The 18521-nt window shown below is 41.4% G+C and overlaps 1 protein-coding gene across 3 annotated transcripts in view; it reads left to right on the top strand.

Moving 5' to 3' along the window:
* ABCC1 (ATP binding cassette subfamily C member 1) overlaps positions 1-18521 on the top strand; it is a 465761-nt gene that overhangs the window by 398360 nt on the left and 48880 nt on the right. The window lies entirely within an intron of this gene.

The following is an 18521-nucleotide window of genomic DNA, read 5'->3' as shown; positions in this document are numbered from 1 at the left end:
TTTCTTTCCCGTGTCCCAGTAAATCCAGTGAAAGCTCAAGCATTTCTGAATTGTGTTTCAGATTTAGAGTTGGCTGGAGTAATTATGCCAGTTCCAGTTCCGGAACAGGGGATGGGGTTTTATTCAAATCTCTTCATTGTACCAAAGAAGGAGAATTCCTTCAGACCAGTTCTGGATCTAAAATTATTGAATCGTTATGTAAGGATACCAACGTTCAAGATGGTAACTGTAAGGACTATATTGCCTTTTGTTCAGCAAGGGAATTATATGTCCACAATAGATTTACAGGATGCATATCTGCATATTCCGATTCATCCAGATCATTTTCAGTTCCTGAGATTCTCTTTTCTAGACAAGCATTACCAATTTGTGGCTCTACCGTTTGGCCTTGCTACAGCTCCAAGAATTTTCACAAAGATTCTCGGTGCCCTTCTGTCTGTAATCAGAGAACAGGGTATTGTGGTATTTCCTTATTTGGACGATATCTTGGTACTTGCTCAGTCTTTACATTTAGCAGAGTCTCATACGAATCGACTTGTGTTGTTTCTTCAAGATCATGGTTGGAGGATCAATTTACCAAAAAGTTCTTTGATTCCTCAAACAAGGGTAACCTTTCTGGGTTTCCAGATAGATTCAGTGTCCATGACTCTGTCTTTAACAGACAAGAGACGTCTAAAATTGATTACAGCTTGTCGAAACCTTCAGTCTCAATCATTCCCTTCGGTAGCCTTATGCATGGAAATTCTAGGTCTTATGACTGCTGCATCGGACGCGATCCCCTTTGCTCGTTTTCACATGCGACCTCTTCAGCTCTGTATGCTGAACCAATGGTGCAGGGATTACACGAAGATATATCAATCAATATCTTTAAAACCGATTGTTCGACACTCTCTAACGTGGTGGACAGATCACCATCGTTTAATTCAGGGGGCTTCTTTTGTTCTTCCGACCTGGACTGTAATTTCAACAGATGCAAGTCTCACAGGTTGGGGAGCTGTGTGGGGATCTCTGACGGCACAGGGAGTTTGGGAATCTCAGGAGGTGAGATTACCGATCAATATTTTGGAACTCCGTGCAATTTTCAGAGCTCTTCAGTTTTGGCCTCTTCTGAAGAGAGAATCGTTCATTTGTTTTCAGACAGACAATGTCACAACTGTGGCATACATCAATCATCAAGGAGGGACTCACAGTCCTCTGGCTATGAAAGAAGTATCTCGAATTTTGGTTTGGGCGGAATCCAGCTCCTGTCTAATCTCTGCGGTTCATATCCCAGGTGTAGACAATTGGGAAGCGGATTATCTCAGTCGCCAAACGTTGCATCCGGGCGAATGGTCTCTTCACCCAGAGGTATTTCTTCAGATTGTTCAAATGTGGGGGCTTCCAGAGATAGATCTGATGGCCTCTCATCTAAACAAGAAACTTCCCAGGTATCTGTCCAGATCCCGGGATCCTCAGGCGGAGGCAGTGGATGCATTATCACTTCCTTGGAAGTATCATCCTGCCTATATCTTTCCGCCTCTAGTTCTTCTTCCAAGAGTAATCTCCAAGATTCTGAGGGAATGCTCGTTTGTTCTGCTAATAGCTCCGGCATGGCCTCACAGGTTTTGGTATGCGGATCTTGTCCGGATGGCATCTTGCCAACCATGGACTCTTCCGTTAAGACCAGACCTTCTGTCGCAAGGTCCTTTTTTCCATCCGGATCTGAAATCCTTAAATTTAAAGGTATGGAGATTGAACGCTTGATTCTTAGTCAAAGAGGTTTCTCTGACTCTGTGATTGATACTATGTTACAGGCTCGTAAATCTGTATCTAGAGAGATATATTATAGAGTCTGGAAGACTTATATTTCTTGGTGTCTTACTCATCATTTTTCTTGGTATTCTTTTAGAATTCCGAGAATATTACAATTTCTTCAGGATGGTTTAGATAAGGGTTTGTCCGCAAGTTCCTTGAAAGGACAAATCTCTGCTCTTTCTGTTCTTTTTCACAGAAAGATTGCTATTCTTCCTGATATTCATTGTTTTGTACAAGCTTTGGTTCGTATGAAACCTGTCATTAAGTCAATTTCTCCTCCATGGAGTTTGAATTTGGTTCTGGGAGCTCTTCAAGCTCCTCCGTTTGAACCTATGCATTCATTGGACATTAAATTGCTTTCTTGGAAAGTTTTGTTCCTTTTGGCCATCTCTTCTGCCAGAAGAGTTTCTGAATTATCTGCTCTTTCTTGTGAGTCTCCTTTTCTGATTTTTCATCAGGATAAGGCGGTGTTGCGAACTTCTTTTGAATTTTTACCTAAGGTTGTGAATTCCAACAACATTAGTAGAGAAATCGTGGTTCCTTCATTATGTCCTAATCCTAAGAATTCTAAGGAGAAATCGTTACATTCTTTGGATGTTGTTAGAGCTTTGAAATATTATGTTGAAGCTACTAAATCTTTCCGAAAGACTTCTAGTCTATTTGTCATCTTTTCTGGTTCTAGAAAAGGCCAGAAAGCTTCTGCCATTTCTTTGGCATCCTGGTTGAAATCTTTAATTCATCTTGCCTATGTTAAATCGGGTAAGACTCCGCCTCAGAGGATTACAGCTCATTCTACTAGGTCAGTTTCTACTTCCTGGGCGTTTAGGAATGAAGCTTCAGTTGATCAGATTTGCAAAGCAGCGACTTGGTCCTCTTTGCATACTTTTACTAAATTCTACCATTTTGATGTATTCTCTTCTTCTGAAGCAGTTTTTGGTAGAAAGGTACTTCAGGCAGTGGTTTCGGTTTGAATCTTCTGCTTATGTTTTTCATTAAACTTTATTTTGGGTGTGGATTATTTTCAGCAGGAATTGGCTGTCTTTATTTTATCCCTCCCTCTCTAGTGACTCTTGTGTGGAAAGATCCACATCTTCGGTATTCATTATCCCATACGTCACTAGCTCATGGACTCTTGTTAATTACATGAAAGAAAACATAATTTATGTAAGAACTTACCTGATAAATTCATTTCTTTCATATTAACAAGAGTCCATGAGGCCCACCCTTTTTTGTGGTGGTTATGATTTTTTTGGATAAAGCACAATTATTCCAATTCCTTATTTTATATGCTTCGCACTTTTTTTCTTATCACCCCACTTCTTGGCTATTCGTTAAACTGATTTGTGGGTGTGGTGAGGGGTGTATTTATAGGCATTTTAAGGTTTGGGAAACTTTGCCCCTCCTGGTAGGAATGTATATCCCATACGTCACTAGCTCATGGACTCTTGTTAATATGAAAGAAATGAATTTATCAGGTAAGTTCTTTCATAAATTATGTTTCCTAGAGGTTCCGGTGCACCCCAACGCTTTTCCTATACCCAAGCGGGTGGCGGACATAGTGAATAAGGAGTGGGAGAAGCCCGGCATACCTTTTGTTCCCCCTCCTATATTTAAGAAATTATTTCCTATGGTCGACCCCAGAAAGGACTTATGGCAGACAGTCCCTAAGGTCGAGGGGGCAGTTTCTACTCGAAACAAGCGCACTACTATTCCTATCGAGGATAGTTGTGCTTTCAAAGATCCTATGGATAAAAAATTGGAGGGTTTGCTTAAAAAGATTTTTGTACAGCAAGGTTACCTTCTACAACCCATTTCGTGCATTGTTCCTGTCACTACAGCAGCGTGGTTCTGGTTCGAGGAACTAGAAAAGTCGCTCAGTAGAGAGACTCCATATGAGGAGGTTATGGACAGAGTTCACGCACTTAAGTTGGCTAACTCTTTTATTTTAGATGCCGCTTTGCAATTAGCTAGATTAGCGGCGAAAAATTCAGGGTTTGCAATTGTGGCGCGCAGAGCGCTTTGGCTAAAGACTTGGTCAGCGGATGTATCATCCAAGACAAAATTGCTTAACATCCCCTTCAAGGGTAAAACTCTCTTTGGACCAGAATTGAAAGAGATTATCTCAGACATCACTGGGGGAAAGGGCCACGCCCTCCCACAAGATAGGCCTTTCAAGGCTAAGAATAAGTCTAATTTTCGTTCCTTTCGTAATTTCAGGAACGGACCGGCCTCTAATTCTGCATCCTCTAAGCAAGAGGGTAATGCCTCACAGTCCAAACCAGCCTGGAAACCGATGCAAGGCTGGAACAAGGGTAAGCAGGCCAAGAAGCCTGCTACCGCTAACAAAACAGCATGAAGGAGTAGCCCCCGATCCGGGACCGGATCTAGTGGGGGGCAGACTCTCTCTCTTTGCTCAGGCTTGGGCAAGAGATGTTCAGGATCCCTGGACGCTAGAAATAGTTTCTCAGGGTTATCTTCTGGAATTCAAGGAACTACCCCCAAGGGGAAGGTTCCACATGTCTCACTTATCCTCAAACCAAATAAAGAGACAAGCGTTCTTACATTGTGTAGAAGACCTGTTAAAGATGGGAGTGATACACCCAGTTCCAATGACGGAACAAGGAATGGGATTTTACTCAAATCTGTTCGTAGTTCCCAAAAAAGAGGGAACCTTCAGACCAATTCTGGATTTAAAGATCCTAAACAAATTTCTCAGGGTACCATCGTTCAAAATGGAAACCATTCGAACGATTCTACCCACTATCCAGGAAGGTCAATTTATGACTACCGTGGATCTAAAGGATGCGTACCTACATATTCCTATCCACAAAGAACATCATCAGTTCCTAAGGTTCGCCTTTCTGGACAAACATTACCAGTTTGTGGCCCTCCCATTCGGATTAGCCACTGCTCCAAGGATTTTCACAAAGGTACTCGGGTCCCTTCTAGCGGTTCTAAGACCGAGGGGCATTGCAGTAGTACCATACTTGGACGACATTCTAATACAAGCGTCGTCCCTTTCAAAAGCAAAGGCTCATACAGACATCGTTCTGGCCTTTCTCAGATCTCACGGATGGAAGGTGAACATAGAAAAAAGTTCTCTGTCTCCGTCAACAAGAGTTCCCTTCTTGGGCACAATAATAGATTCCTTAGAAATGAGGATTTTTCTGACAGATGTCAGAAAGTCAAAACTTCTAAGCGCTTGTCAAGTTCTTCATTCTGTTCCACGTCCTTTCATAGCTCAGTGCATGGAAGTAGTAGGGTTGATGGTTGCAGCAATGGACATAGTTTCTTTTGCGCAAATTCATCTAAGACCATTACAACTGTGCATGCTGAAACAGTGGAATGGGGACTATACAGACTTGTCTCCAGTGATTCAAGTAGATCAGAAGACCAGAGATTCACTCCGTTGGTGGCTAACCCTGGGCCATCTATCCCAGGGAATGAGCTTCCGCAGACCAGAGTGGGTCATTGTCACGACCGACGCCAGTCTAGTGGGCTGGGGCGCGGTCTGGGAATCCCTGAAAGCTCAGGGACTATGGTCTCGGGAAGAGTCTCTTCTCCCGATAAACATTCTGGAACTAAGAGCGATATTCAATGCTCTCAGGGCTTGGCCTCAGCTTGCAAAGGCCAGATTCATAAGATTCCAATCAGACAACATGACGACTGTTGCGTATATCAATCATCAGGGGGGAACAAGGAGTTCCCTGGCGATGAAAGAAGTGACCAAAATAATACAATGGGCGGAGGATCACTCCTGCCATCTATCTGCGATCCACATCCCAGGTGTGGAAAACTGGGAAGCGGATTATCTGAGTCGTCAGACATTCCATCCGGGGGAGTGGGAACTCCACCCGGAGATCTTTGCCCAGTTAACTCAATTATGGGGCATTCCAGACATGGATCTGATGGCGTCTCGTCAGAACTTCAAGGTTCCTTGCTACGGGTCCAGATCCAGGGATCCCAAGGCGACTCTAGTGGATGCACTAGTAGCACCTTGGACCTTCAACCTAGCTTATGTGTTTCCACCGTTTCCTCTCATTCCCAGGCTGGTAGCCAGGATCAAACAGGAGAGGGCCTCTGTGATCTTGATAGCTCCTGCGTGGCCACGCAGGACTTGGTATGCAGACCTGGTGAATATGTCATCGGTTCCACCATGGAAGCTACCTTTGAGACAGGACCTTCTTATTCAGGGTTTATTCGAACATCCAAATCTGGTTTCCCTCCAGCTGACGGCTTGGAGATTGAACGCTTGATTCTATCAAAGCGTGGGTTTTCAGATTCTGTGATAGATACTCTGGTTCAGGCCAGAAAACCGGTAACTAGAAAGATTTACCATAAAATATGGAAAAGATATATCTGCTGGTGTGAATCCAAGGGATTCCCATGGTATAAGATAAAATTCCTAAGATTCTTTCCTTTCTGCAAGAAGGTTTGGATAAAGGATTATCTGCGAGTTCTCTAAAGGGACAGATTTCTGCTTTATCTGTCTTACTACACAAACGACTGGCAGCTGTGCCAGATGTTCAAGCATTTGTTCAGGCTCTGGTTAGGATCAAGCCTGTTTACAGACCTTTGACTCCTCCCTGGAGTTTAAATCTAGTTCTTTCAGTTCTTCAAGGGGTTCCGTTTGAACCTCTACATTCCATAGATATTAAGTTGTTATCTTGGAAAGTTTTGTTTTTGGTTGCTATTTCTTCTGCTAGAAGAGTTTCAGAGTTATCTGCTCTGCAGTGTTCTCCACCCTATCTGGTGTTCCATGCAGATAAGGTGGTTTTGCGTACTAAGCCTGGTTTTCTTCCAAAGGTTGTTTCTAACAAAAATATTAACCAGGAGATAGTTGTACCTTCTTTGTGTCCGAATCCAGTTTCAAAGAAGGAACGTTTGTTACACAATTTGGACGTAGTCCGTGCTCTAAAATTCTATTTAGAAGCTACAAAAGGTTTTAGACAAACATTTTCTCTGTTTGTCGTCTATTCTGGTAAAAGGAGAGGTCAAAAAGCGACTTCTACCTCTCTTTCCTTTTGGCTTAAAAGCATCATCCGATTGGCTTACGAGACTGCCGGACGGCAGCCTCCTGAAAGAATCACAGCTCACTCCACTAGGGCTGTGGCTTCCTCATGGGCCTTCAAGAACGAGGCTTCTGTTGATCAGATATGTAAGGCAGCGACTTGGTCTTCACTGCACACTTTTGCCAAATTTTACAAATTTGATACTTTTGCTTCTTCGGAGGCTATTTTTGGGAGAGAGGTTTTGCAAGCCGTGGTGCCTTCCGTTTAGGTAACCTGATTTGCTCCCTCCCTTCATCCATGTCCTAAAGCTTTGGTATTGGTTCCCACAAGTAAGGATGACGCCGTGGACCGGACACACCAATGTTGGAGAAAACAGAATTTATGCTTACCTGATAAATTACTTTCTCCAACGGTGTGTCCGGGTCAGGTCTGATGAATTATTTTCTCTAACTACAGTCACCACGGTACCATATGGTTTCTCCTATTTTTTCCTCCTGTCCGTCGGTCGAATGACTGGGGTGGGCGGAGCCTAGGAGGGACTATGTGGCCAGCTTTGCTGGGACTCTTTGCCATTTCCTGTTGGGGAGGAGATATTCCCACAAGTAAGGATGACGCAGTGGACCGGACACACCGTTGGAGAAAGTAATTTATCAGGTAAGCATAAATTCTGTTTCTTCTATGGTACGACGAGTCCACGGCCCGCCCTGTCATTTTAAGACAGATTATATTTTTTGATTTTAAACTTCAGTCACCTCTGCACCTTTTTGTTTCTCCTTTTTCTTCCTGTACCTTCGGTCGAATGACTGGGGGGTGGAGCTAAGGGAGGAGCTATATAGACAGCTCTGCTGTGGTGCTCTTTGCCACTTCCTGTTAGCAGGAGGATAATATCCCACAAGTAAAGGTTGAATCCGTGGACTCGTCGTACCATAGAAGAAATTAATTTATCAGGTAAGCATAAATTTAGTTTTTTACACAGACTTCTTCAATAGTTCAACTCCATTTTAAAAAAGGCTTTTGCAAATTATTTGAAGACCAGTCTTTGCTTTGCACACATCATTATATCTGGAGCTGAGTTGAATGCAGTAGATCAGTGTTTCTCAACTGCGGTCCTCAAGTACCCCCAACAGGCCAGGTTTTCAATATAGCTGAACCAGTGCACAGATGAAGTAATCAGCTGATCAGTATCACCATGGTTACTAACCTGCTCTCATCCATCAGCTGATTATTTCACCTGTGCATTGGTTCAGCTTTAATGAAAGCCTGGCCTGTTGGAGGTACTTGAGGACTGCGGTTGATAAATAAAGCAGTAGATAACACCCAGGGTATTATTTTGCATTCAACTTGATCTGGAATAACTAGTTTTTTGTTAAACTGTTTAACCATAGCATTTTAATGTACTCAATACTAGCACACTCATATTACAAGATGCCAATTAAGCTTTGTGCGGACACGCAACCCAACATATCACTTTCTCACTTTTAAAACCCAGTATTAGCTACTATCATTTGCTATTGTGATTTCAGAAACACATTTCTTTCATATAGGCGGCAAGAGTCCACAAGCTAGTTACTGATGGGATATACATTCCTACAAGGAGGGGGCAAAGTTTCCGAAACCTCAAATGCCTATAAATACACCTCCCACCTCATACCTCAGTCTAAGCATATTGAAGCCCATTTCCTCTCTAAGTACAATGTTTGTCTGAGGGCTGTGAAGGGAGTATTGCCTGATGGCAATCGGTCGCAGTAATTCATCTGCTGCCTCCCTTTATAGATTGACAATATACTCTTGTACCATTACCTCTGCTGATATGTTTTAGTACTGGTTTGGCTGTCTGCTATATGTGGATGGGTGTCTTAAAGGTAAGTATGAAAATGTATCTTTTTTTTTTTTTTTAACAAAGACACTCTCGGCTATGGATTAGTCACTTTTTAAGTAAAGTTGTTATATATTGTTTATATATATGCCTTGAGTCAGTTGTTTAGTGCTCCTTATATATATATTATAGCTGCACAATAGGTATGTTTGAGTTTGAAACATATCTTAGTATGTCTGGGCATGTCTTTAAAAAAAAAAAAAAAAAAGTCTTGCCATGTTTTGGGATAAAACTCCACCCCCAAATCGCCCTGTGTTTTCATTTATTTGTTAGAAAGCTATATGCAACGCTTGTTATATCACTGCTTATTTCATTGCTTCCTTTTGTATATATTAGCACTGTTTCCCACTCTCTCAAGCCTGCTATATATAGGAGCATAGATATAAAATTGCTAACTATATATATATATATATATATATATATATTATTTTTTTCACTGTCTAAACCTGCCTCAGAAGTTACCATAGAAACTAAGCTGCCTGAACATATTTCTACAAAAAGTTAAGTGTGTTTGTTGTTAAAGGCTGATCTGATTTCTTCAGCTCAATTATGTGGCTATTGTTTTAATATTTTGTTACATTCTGACAATATTTCTATGAGTATAAATACTATCACTGTTAATAATTTCCAGTCTAAATGCAGAGGGCATTTCTGCAGCAATGAAAGATTTTATTGCTACAGCCATAGAGAAAGCAATGTCTGCTATTCTGCCTTCAAATAAATGTTAAAGGGTTTTGCATTATGTTCTTAAATCTAGTGAATTTGGTACTGACCGACAGCATACTGACGTATCTTCTACTGATGGGGGTTCCTCTGATGCGGAGGATCTCACATCAGAGACAGACAAATCTTCTTATTTGTTTAAAATTGAATATATTTGTCCTCTTTTTAAGGAAGTATTATTTACTTTAGGGATTGGGGGACCTAAAACTCATGATGATAGATCTAGTAATCATTTAAATTCTGTATTAAAGACTACTGTTATCATTCCTAAGGTTTTTCCTATTCCAGACGCCATCTCTAACCTCATTGCTAAAGAATGGTCTAAGCCTGGTACTTCTTTTAATCCTTCCTCTAGGTTTTAAAAATTGTATCCTTTGCAAATTGCTAATTTGGAATTTTGGGAAACAGTCCCTAAAGTTGATAGGGCTATTTTCACTCTTGCCAAAGGTACTACCATTCCTATAGAAGACAGCACTTCTTTTAAACCTTTTAGATAGAAAACTTGAATCTTATCTTAGAAGGGCATATTTGCATACTGGCTTTATTCTTAGACCAGTTATATCTATCACTGATGTTGCTGCTGCCTCCTATATTTTAGTTGGACTGTTTGTTTAGCTCAGCAGTTGTCTTTAGATCCATAATTATCTAACATTATTCTCTTACTTCAACATGCAAATCATTTTATTTGTGATGTTATATTTTGATGTTGGAATGGTGACATGGTATCTGAACAAGATTGCTATCTTTTTGGTTCTCAATTTGATTCTATTATTTCCACTATCACAGGGGGGAAGGGAGTTTTTCTGCCCCATGACAAGAATCTAAGGGTAAATTTAAAGCTCCCAATCGTTTTTCTTCCTTTCTTCATGTTAGAGAACAGACGACCACTCCTTCCCCTAAGGCCTTTGGCTCTAATTGGAGACCATCTCCAAATTGGAATAAATCCAAGCCTTATAAGAAGCCATACGATAATTGTGAATTCAAACAACATCAATAGGGAAATTATTGTTCCTTCTTTGTGTCCTAATCCTAAGGTCTTTACATTCTTTGGATGTGGTAAGAGCTTTGAAATATTATGTTGAGGCTACTAAAGATTTCAGAAAGACTTCTAGTCTATTTGTTATTTTTCTGGTTCCAGAAAAGGTCAGAAAGCCTCTGCCATTTCTTAGGCATCTTGGTTGAAACTTCTGATTCACAAAGCTTATTTGGAGGCGGGGCATTCTCCGCCTCAGAAAATAACAGCTCATTCTACAAGATCAATTGCCACATCTTGGGCTTTCAAGAATGAAGCTTCAGTTGATCAAATCTGCAAAGCAGCCACTTGGTCTTCTTTGTATACATTTTACAAAATTTTACCATTTTGATGTTTTTGCTTCTTCGGAAGAAGCTTTTGGTAGAAAGGCTCTTCAGGCAGCTGTCTCAGTTTGATTCTAGTGCCTGTGATTTATTTATTTTTAATTTGTAAGAAAACTTAATTATTTTTTTGGATTTAATTTCTCAGCGGAAATGGCTGTTTTTATTTTATCCCTCCCTTTAGTTACTTGTGGACTTCCACATCTTGGGTATTATATCCCATCAGTAACTAGCTTGTGGACTCTCGCCACCTATATGAAAGAAAACATGATTTCTCCAACATAGGTGTGTCCGGTCCACGGCGTCATCCTTACTTGTGGGATATTCTCTTCCCCAACAGGAAATGGCAAAGAGCCCAGCAAAGCTGGTCACATGATCCCTCCTAGGCTCCGCCTACCCCAGTCATTCTCTTTGCCGTTGCACAGGCAACATCTCCACGGAGATGGTTAAGAGTTTTTTGGTGTTTAAATGTAGTTTTTATCCTTCAATCAAGAGTTTGTTATTTTAAAATAGTGCTGGTATGTACTATTTACTCTGAAACAGAAAAGAGATGAAGATTTCTGTTTGTAAGAGGAAGATGATTTTAGCAACCGTTACTAAAATCGATGGCTGTTTCCACACAGGACTGTTGAGATGAAGTAACTTCAGTTGGGGGAAACAGTGGGCAGACTTTGCTGCTTGAGGTATGACTGGCCACATTTCTAACAAGACTTTGTAATGCTGGAAGGCTGTCATTTTCCCTATGGGAACCGGTAAGCCATTTTCTTAGTTAAGTATAAGAATAAAGGGCTTCATAAGGGCTTTAAAGACTGGTAGACATATTTCTGGGCTAAAACGATTACTTTCTAAGCATATTTAGTGGATTATAACTATAAATAGTTCTTATAATCTTGGGGATTGTTTTAAAAAAACGGCAGGCAGTGTATTGGACACCTTTTTCACTGGGGGCCTTTTCTAGTCATAGGCAGAGCCTCATTTTCGCGCCACTAATGCGCAGTTGTTTTTGGAGAGCAAGGCATGCAGATGCATGTGTGAGGAGCTAAGAACCACTGAAAAAGCTTATTGAAGGCGTCATTTGGTATCGTATTCCCCTCTGGGCTTGGTTGGGTCTCAGCAAAGCAGATACCTGGGACTGTATAGGGGTTAAATGTAAAAACGGCTCCGGTTCCGTTATTTTAAGAGTTAAAGCTTTCAAATTTGGTGTGCAATACTTTTAAGGCTTTAAGACACTGTGGTGAAATTTTGGTGAATTTTGAACAATTCCTTCATACTTTTTCACATATTCAGTAATAAAGTGTGTTCAGTTTAAAATTGAAAGTGACAGTAACGGTTTTATTTTAAAACGTTTTTTGTGCTTTGTTATCAAGTTTATGCCTGTTAACATGTCTGAACCATTAGATAAACGATGTTCTATATGTTTGAAAGCCAAGGTTTCTCCCCATTTAAATATATGTGATGATTGTGACATAGTGTCCAAACAAAATAGGGACAATGATGCCACTGATAATGATGTTGCCCAAGATGATTCCTCAAGTGAGGGGAGTAAGCATGGTACTGCATCATCCCCTTCTGTGTCTACACCAGTCATGCCCACACAAGAGGCACCTAGTACATCTAGTGCGCCAATACTTATTACTATGCAACAATTAACGGCTGTAATGGATAATTCTATTAAAAACATTTTATCCAAAATGCCCACTTATCAGAGAAAGCGCGATTGCTCTGTTTTAAATACTGAAGAGGAAGCTGATGATAATTGTTCTGACATACCCTCACACCAATCTGAAGGGGCCAGGAGGGAGGTTTTGTCTGAGGGAGAAATTTCAGATTCAGGAAAAATTTCTCAACAAGCTGAACCTGATGTTATTACTTTTAAATTTAAATTAGAACATCTCCGCGCACTGCTTAAGGAGGTATTATCTACTCTGGATGATTGTGACAATTTGGTCATTCCAGAGAAATTATGTAAGATGGACAAGTTCCTAGAGGTCCCGATGCCCCCGATGCTTTTCCTATACCCAAGCGGGTGGCGGACATTGTAAATAAGGAATGGGAAAGGCCCGGCATACCTTTTGTTCCTCCCCCTATATTTAAGAAATTATTTCCTATGGTCGACCCCAGAAAGGACTTATGGCAGACAGTCCCCAAGGTCGAGGGGGCGGTTTCTACTCTAAACAAACGCACTACTATCCCTATAGAAGATAGTTGTGCTTTCAAAGATCCTATGGATAAAAAATTAGAGGGTTTGCTTAAAAAGATGTTTGTTCAGCAAGGTTACCTTCTACAACCAATTTCATGCATTGTTCCTGTCACTACAGCAGCGTGTTTCTGGTTCGAAGAACTAGAAAAGTCGCTCAATAAAGAATCTTCGTATGAGGTGGTTATGGACAGAGTTCAAGCACTTAAATTGGCTAACTCTTTTATTTTAGATGCCGCTTTGCAAATAGCTAGATTAGCGGCGAAGAATTCAGGGTTTGCTATTGTGGCGCGCAGAGCGCTTTGGCTAAAGTCTTGGTCAGCGGATGTGTCCTCCAAGAACAAATTGCTTAACATCCCTTTCAAGGGTAAAACACTGTTTGGCCCTGACTTGAAAGAGATTATTTCAGACATCACTGGGGGAAAGGGCCACGCCCTTCCTCAGGATAGGTCTTTTAAGGCTAAAAATAAGCCAAATTTTCGTCCCTTTCGCAGAAACGGACCAGCCTCAAATTCTACACCCTCTAAGCAAGAGGGTAATACTTCTCAAACCAAGCCAGCCTGGAGACCGATGCAAGGCTGGAACAAGGGTAAGCAGGCCAAGAAACCTGCCACTGCTACCAAAACAGCATGAAGTGTTGGCCCCCGATCCGGGACCGGATCTGGTGGGGGGCAGACTTTCTCTCTTTGCTCAGGCTTGGGCAAGAGATGTTCAGGATCCTTGGGCGCTAGAAATAGTTTCTCAAGGTTATCTCCTGGAATTCAAGGAACTACCCCCAAGGGGAAGGTTCCACAGGTCTCAATTATCTTCGAACCAAATAAAAAGACAGGCATTCTTACATTGTGTAGAAGACCTGTTAAGAATGGGAGTGATTCATCCTGTTCCATTAGGAGAACAAGGGATGGGGTTTTACTCCAACCTGTTCATAGTTCCCAAAAAAGAGGGAACATTCAGACCAATTTTAGATCTCAAGATTCTAAACAAATTTCTAAGGGTTCCATCGTTCAAAATGGAAACCATTCGAACGATCCTTCCTACCATCCAGGAAGGTCAATTCATGACCACGGTGGATTTAAAGGATGCGTACCTACATATTCCTATCCACAAGGAACAGCATCGGTTCCTAAGGTTCGCCTTTCTGGACAAGCATTACCAGTTTGTGGCACTTCCATTCGGATTAGCCACTGCTCCAAGGATTTTCACAAAGGTACTAGGGTCCCTTCTAGCGGTGCTAAGACCAAGGGGCATTGCAGTAGTACCTTACTTGGACGACATCCTGATTCAAGCGTCGTCTCTGTCAAAAGCAAAGGCTCATACGGACATTGTCCTAGCCTTTCTCAGATCTCACGGGTGGAAAGTGAACATAGAAAAAAGTTCTCTGTCCCCGTCAACAAGAGTTCCCTTCTTGGGAACAATAATAGATTCCTTAGAAATGAAGATTTTTCTGACAGAGGCCAGAAAATCAAAACTTCTAAGCTCTTGTCAAGTACTTCATTCTGTTCTTCTTCCTTCCATAGCGCAGTGCATGGAAGTAATAGGTTTAATGGTTGCGGCAGTGGACATAGTTCCTTTTGCACAAATTCATCTAAGACCATTACAACTGTGCATGCTCAGACAGTGGAATGGGGATTATACAGACTTGTCTCCGACGATCCAAGTAGATCAAGGGTCCAGAGATTCACTACGTTGGTGGCTAACCCTGGACAACCTGTCACAGGGAATGAGCTTCCGCAGACCAGAGTGGGTCATTGTCACGACCGACGCCAGTCTGGTGGGCTGGGGCACGGTCTGGGAACCCCTGAAAGCTCAGGGTCTATGGTCTCGGGAAGAATCTCTTCTCCCGATAAACATTCTGGAACTGAGAGCGATATTCAATGCTCTCAAAGCTTGGCCTCAACTAGCAAAGGCCAAATTCATAAGGTTTCAATCAGACAACATGACGACTGTTGCATATATCAACCATCAGGGGGGAACAAGGAGTTCCCTGGCGATGGAAGAAGTGACCAAAATAATTAAATGGGCGGAGAATCACTCCTGCCACTTGTCTGCAATCCACATCCCAGGAGTGGAAAATTGGGAAGCGGATTTTCTGAGTCGTCAGACTTTCCATCCGGGGGAGTGGGAACTCCATCCGGAAATCTTTGCCCAAATAACTCAATTATGGGGCATTCCAGACATGGATCTGATGGCCTCTCGTCAGAACTTCAAGGTTCCTTGTTACGGGTCCAGATCCAGGGATCCCAAGGCGACTCTAGTGGATGCACTAGTAGCGCCTTGGACCTTCAACCTAGCTTATGTATTCCCACCGTTTCCTCTCATTCCCAGGCTGGTAGCCAGGATCAATCAGGAGAGGGCTTCGGTGATCTTGATAGCTCCTGCGTGGCCACGCAGGACTTGGTATGCAGACCTGGTGAATATGTCATCGGCTCCACCATGGAAGCTACCTTTGAGACAGGACCTTCTTGTTCAGGGTCCATTCGAACATCCGAATCTGGTTTCCCTCCAACTGACTGCTTGGAGATTGAACGCTTGATTTTATCAAAGCGTGGGTTTTCAGATTCTGTAATAGATACTCTTATTCAGGCTAGAAAGCCTGTAACTAGAAAAATTTACCATAAAATATGGAAAAAATATATCTGTTGGTGTGAATCTAAAGGATTCCCATGGAACAAGATAAAAATTCCTAAGATTCTATCCTTTCTACAAGAAGGTTTGGAGAAAGGATTATCTGCAAGTTCTCTGAAGGGACAGATCTCTGCTTTATCTGTTTTACTTCACAAAAGGCTGGCAGCTGTGCCAGATGTTCAAGCATTTGTTCAGGCTTTGGTTAGAATCAAGCCTGTTTACAGACCTTTGACTCCTCCCTGGAGTCTAAATCTAGTTCTTTCAGTTCTTCAAGGGGTTCCGTTTGAACCCTTACATTCCGTAGATATTAAGTTACTATCTTGGAAAGTTTTGTTTTTGGTTGCAATTTCTTCTGCTAGAAGAGTTTCAGAGTTATCTGCTCTGCAGTGTTCTCCTCCTTATCTGGTGTTCCATGCAGATAAGGTGGTTTTGCGTACTAAGCCTGGTTTTCTTCCGAAAGTTGTTTCTAACAAAAATATTAACCAGGAGATAGTTGTGCCTTCTTTGTGTCCGAATCCAGTTTCAAAGAAGGAACGTTTGTTACACAATTTGGATGTAGTTCGTGCTCTAAAATTCTATTTTGAGGCTACAAAGGATTTCAGACAAACATCTTCTTTGTTTGTTGTTTATTCTGGTAAAAGGAGAGGTCAAAAAGCAACTTCTACCTCTCTCTCTTTTTGGCTTAAAAGCATCATCCGATTGGCTTATGAGACTGCCGGACGGCAGCCTCCTGAAAGAATCACAGCTCACTCCACTAGGGCTGTGGCTTCCACATGGGCCTTCAAGAACGAGGCTTCTGTTGACCAGATATGTAAGGCAGCGACTTGGTCTTCACTGCACACTTTTGCCAAATTTTACAAATTTGATACTTTTGCTTCTTCGGAGGCTATTTTTGGGAGAGAGGTTTTGCAAGCCGTGGTGCCTTCCATTTAGGTGACCTGATTTGCTCCCTCCCTTCATCCGTGTCCTAAAGCTTTGGTATTGGTTCCCACAAGTAAGGATGACGCCGTGGACCGGACACACCTATGTTGGAGAAAACAGAATTTATGTTTACCTGATAAATTACTTTCTCCAACGGTGTGTCCGGACCACGGCCCGCCCTGGTTTTTTAATCAGGTCTGATGAATTATTTTCTCTAACTACAGTCACCACGGTATCATATGATTTCTCCTATGCATATTCCTCCTTTACGTCGGTCGAATGACTTAGGTAGGCGGAGCCTAGGAGGGATCATGTGACCAGCTTTGCTGGGCTCTTTGCCATTTCCTGTTGGGGAAGAGAATATCCCACAAGTAAGGATGACGCCGTGGACCGGACACACCGTTGGAGAAAGTAATTTATCAGGTAAACATAAATTCTGTTTTATGTAAGAACTTACCTAATAAATTAATTTCTCTCATGGTGGCGAGAGTCCAGGAGACCCACCCAATTTTGGGGGTTTGATTTTTTTGTATAAAGCACATTATTTATCCTGTTCTACTTTTTTATGCTTTTACTCCTTATACACCTCACTAACTTGACTGTACGTTAAAATGAGGTATGAGTGAGGTGGGAAGTGTATTTATAGGCATTTAAGGTTTGGGATACTTTGCCCCCTCCTGGTAGGAATGTATATCCCATTAGTAACAAGCTTGTGGACTCTCACCATCATGACAAAAATTAATTTATCAGGCAAGTTCTTACATAAATTATGTTTTCAAATGCTAAAGAAGTAAATATTTAGGCATCTCTGGTTTAGAATAATGTGGAGTATTTTGGCAGCCAATATCTCTGGTAATAAATCTAGTATTGCACTTCTAACAGGTTTCCCCCTTAATGTGTTCACGACTATGCATTTTACTTGCTGAAGCATATTACATTGTATGCAAACATCTCCTTTACCTTTATTTTGACATTTGCAATAGCTGATTTTTCCTGCTTTAAACCACCACCCCAAAATATGAATACAGTTGTATTCTGAGTACAAATGCTTTGTAAACAGGAAACAGCAGCATCAATTAACAACCCGGTGGGGGTAAATATATTTTTTTATCTTAAATAGCCGGTTTTGCTCATTGACTCCCTAGCCATAATCAGCATAATTTGCATAAATAGAAAGAGAGAAGCACTTAACCTGGGAACGAACAATAGCATAATAACTAGCTAGGCCGAAATGTATGTCTGGGATTTTGCTGTTTCTCTTGTTCAGAGAGGGATTGCCTGGTATTTCAGGGCTGGACTGTACTGTGAAGTCAGGATCAGACTGATATGCTTCAGGAAAGTTCTTCTCTGTGAAAGGCACATGTTGAGCAAAAAGAGGCTGCTTCTTGGGTGGTAACTAGCCATAGAGCAAGCTATTATGCTATTGTTTATTCCCAGGTTGAGCGCTTCTCTCTTTTTATTTATGCATAATCAGCATAATACCTGACTTTTAGACTTTGTGTGTGTACAGAGATAACATGAGCAGGCTGATGGATCAGCCAATCACAGACTCATAAACTGGTATTATACATTGTGAACTCTTGCACATGCTCAGTAGTAGCAGCTGCCTCAAAGTGTGTAGAGTATATAAAAAGACTGCACAATTTCATAATAGAAGTAAATTGTAAAGTATTTTAAAACTGCATACTCAAAGTCATGAAAGTTTAATTTTGACTTTAGTGTCCCTTTTAAGCACACATAAAAAGCTGTTTAGTATGTGGCCACTGAAATTCCTCCCAAGATTATTATTTTTATTTTTTTAGTTTGTATTATTCCACTCTTTCAGCTCTGCTATATGTATAACTAAGGTCTAATTAGAACAGAAATGTATTAAAAGAGCCCAAAGACCCTTTACTTTATGAAGTTTGTAGCATTCTAGGCTGGCGGGTATTGCTTATTCATTAACAAGTTACATTCTTTATGTGCTCTCACTCTGCACTTGAAGAATGATTTATCTGTAAGTAAAAATCTTGCTTTCCTT

The sequence above is a fragment of the Bombina bombina genome, chromosome 11, assembly GCF_027579735.1.
Source record: "Bombina bombina isolate aBomBom1 chromosome 11, aBomBom1.pri, whole genome shotgun sequence".
In the NCBI taxonomy this organism is placed as follows: domain Eukaryota; kingdom Metazoa; phylum Chordata; class Amphibia; order Anura; family Bombinatoridae; genus Bombina; species Bombina bombina.
Note: the sequence above shows the minus strand (reverse complement) of the source record. Positions and strands in the feature narration are given on the sequence as shown.